The 3,228-nt window shown below is 50.3% G+C and overlaps 1 pseudogene; it reads right to left on the reverse strand.

Annotated features, from left to right (window-relative positions):
* Positions 1 to 539, reverse strand: part of LOC101662781 — a 1,649-nt pseudogene extending 1,110 nt beyond the window's left edge.
* Between the last annotated feature and the right edge of the window lie 2,689 nt (positions 540 to 3,228).

Below are 3,228 nucleotides of genomic sequence, written 5' to 3' on the forward strand. Positions count from 1 at the left end.
CGATGCAGACAGAAGCGTGTACAGTATGAGCCAATCAGTGGCAGTAATGACAGAGCATGCGCTGTTACGCAAAAACCGCGATAGAGTGAAGCCGCAGAAGTGGCGAGGGTTCACTGTACCAACAATGAACAACGTCACCCCTTATTGGGAAGTTGGTCTGTCTCCCTTGTTAAGAACAGAGTTTGTATATTTTGGTACAGCCTCTTCCAGAGCCTCTTCAGACTTGTTTTCGTTGGTTTGCCATCAGTAACCGTCACATTTTCCACCTGCTCACAGACTTGATTTATGCTTTCGGTGCCTTTGAAACGCTTAGTTTCAAAAAGATGGTTATAGGCTATAACTAGATGATCCTTGTTTGCTGTTTTAGCTACATTTTTGATAGTTCCTAATAGTTTATGTTCTGCAAGAAACGAGTCCGAGCCGTGATCCTGCAGAAACTTGACGATGTCCTTCTTGGGCAGCTGCTCGCTGCGTAGCTGCTCCCTGGTCCAGGCGCGCTGTGGAACGCCCGCTGCCGTCTTCGGCCTCTGTGCTTTCATTTCCCCAGGCTTTTCACTCGAGATCTAAGCCCTTATTGCTATTCGGCGTCCTTGCAAACGTTAGAGGCTTCGGAGGGCTCAGGAAGAGACCAGGCTTTAAAGATAGCCATGGAACCAATTCCCACTCCAAGAGACCCCTTGTGGCACAGAGTCCAACTGCTCCAGGGGGGTGTCTTGGTGGCGGTCTTTACAGAAGGACATCGCCACGCCTTCTCTCTTCCATTTTAGGGAAGAAAGAATATTCTCCCAATGGCAGGTGAAGGCTTCTAGCAAAAGAAGCTGGACATGTGCAGCACTACCCATCTCTCTCTCTTCCACGCCCGATAGACACAGCCCAAGTGTCCGTTTAAAGCAGCAGATACAATGCACTTGACTAAAAGAAGGGGCGAGCAAGAGAAGAAGCAACCAAATTCCCTGCAACCGAGTCAATTCTGACTCATAGCGAGCCTGGAGAACAAAGAACACCCAGAAACATTTTTTTTTTTTTTTACCCAGAAACATTTAAAATCTGGCCCTCAAAGGTTCTTTTTCCAAGAATCATTGTTCCGGTTGAAGAAAGGTTGAGCCTGCCACTTCAACAGGAACTTGAATAACTGGAAATTTTGATTTTCTCTCAGGTGGTTTTGCCAGGACAGACCTTTCAGGGCCCCAGACCGTCTTCACAAGAGGCAAACATGCGACTTCTAACGCTAATGGCTTCGGGGGTGGCCAGGACCCTGGCCTGCAGTCCCCAAACGTCTGCGAAGACGTGTCTTTCTTGAGCCACAAGCAACTGCATCTATCTTGAACACGGCAACACCAGGCAGTCCAGCACGGTCACGTGGCTCCCCCCCTGCCAACTCCCCACTCGTGCAGGGCTCCCAGCTAATGTAGAAGTTTGACTGTAAGCCAAGGGGGACGGTTACATAACACTGAAAGTTTAAACTTAGGAACACACACACACACACACACACACACACACACACACACACACGCACAAACAAGAGCTCTGCTGAAAGGAGACAAACCACAGTCCTGGGTACCGTTTCCCTATTTTATTGCCCTGTAAAGCAAGACAGACGTATTCATTATGACATTTGCCCAAATGGTCATGTCATCAAACTAATTAAAATGTAACTGCTGGCTCCCAGGGCCATCCACATGCTGTCCCCTGGGTGCAAACAACACAGAGAAGGCGTAGAAATGTCCAGGGCGCTCATCTCCACAGTGTCTTCTGACCAGTGCCCAGACTGCACCGCCCAGCCTGAGGAGTGACAGGGCGCCTGCCTAGAGCCTGCATGTCTCAGCAGGAAGCGCCAGGTCCACAGGACCAGGGACAAGGCCTGCCCCCCCACCCCCCAGCAGGTTTGGGCTCTGCACTTCCGGTCTGCCCCAGCCTCCAGGGGCTGGCAGCAGCTGGGTGCAGACAAGAGAGGAAGGAGATGCTCTCTGGGTGCTGAGTGGATGAGAGATTGGGCCTCAGGCTAATCCCTGTGAGAAATGTTCTCCTGGAGGGGGGCGGAGTGGCGGGAGGAGGGAGGGGGCAAGGGCTCTGCGCTGTCACCTGAAAGAGCTCCTTCCACCACCCCACCCTGTCCCTGCAGTGGGAGAGGTTGTGGGCCGGTCAGGAGACAGTGAGGAACCAAGAGATGGGGGGGTGGGGGGTGGTGCGGGGGCGGGGGACCACACCGCCTCCCCCAAATGGCACTGCCCTGGCTAATAGAGACTTCAGGAGCAGGAGGCAGGTGGCTTAGTTCAGCGTTGACTAGTGCAGTGTGCTTTAACGAAAGAGAGAGACAGAAAACAAAGACAGTGACGTTTTCAAACGCTACATGTGTTCCATTTCAAAAGTGTCCTATTCTAATTTTAGGTTCAAGATAGATAGATATATAGATGTAGATGTAGATATAGATATAGATGATGATATAGCTATAGATATATAGATATAGATACATTTTTTAAAAAGTAGATTTATGGGTGGTTTTGAACCAGCTGCCAGTATAGCTTATCCCAAATCAAGGCAAGTCCCATGTGTCTCTGAGTGAACTTCCGCTCCATAAACTTTTCCAGAAGGAGATCACCAAGATTTCTTCCCAAGCACCCCTAAGTAGATGCAACACATCGTTTTGCTGAGCAGCTTCGAGGGTTCGATGTTTGTGCCACCCAGGGACTCCAGTGACGGTGCCAGTAGGGGGAACTGTGGCTATCTTAGGGTCTCCCTCAGCCACCTCATTCATTTTCTTCTGTCCTGTCGATCTTACTGGCCCACGCAAACCCAACCTCGGTAGGTCCTTAATGAAGAAATGGAGTTGGGGACGTCTGGCCCTCAGGCCTTATAAAATCATCTACACCAGCTAACTTCACACACCTCTCCAAAGAGAAGCAGTTCCAGCCATGCTATTAAACCCAAACCAAACTCCTGCCATGGAGTCCACTCTGACTCAGGGCCACCCCAGAGGACAGGGTAGAACTGTCCCTGTGAGTCCCCAAGACTATACCTCTTTAAGGGAGTAGAAAGCCTTGTCTCTCCCTCAAAGCTACTGGTGGCTTTGAACTGACTTTGCCCGGCCCACCTCAGCCACCCAGTGAATAACCATTACACCACCAAGGCTCCTTGGTCATCACATTAGGGGGTGAGTGAAGGAAATCTTTGACCAATGATCATGGGATCATTTTTAAGTTGATCATTTTGCAAAGCCTGCAAGGGCTG

This window comes from Echinops telfairi, unplaced genomic scaffold, assembly GCF_000313985.2.
Source record: "Echinops telfairi isolate 266 unplaced genomic scaffold, ASM31398v2 ScPeMD7_5868;HRSCAF=6743_1, whole genome shotgun sequence".
In the NCBI taxonomy this organism is placed as follows: Eukaryota; Metazoa; Chordata; class Mammalia; order Afrosoricida; family Tenrecidae; genus Echinops; species Echinops telfairi.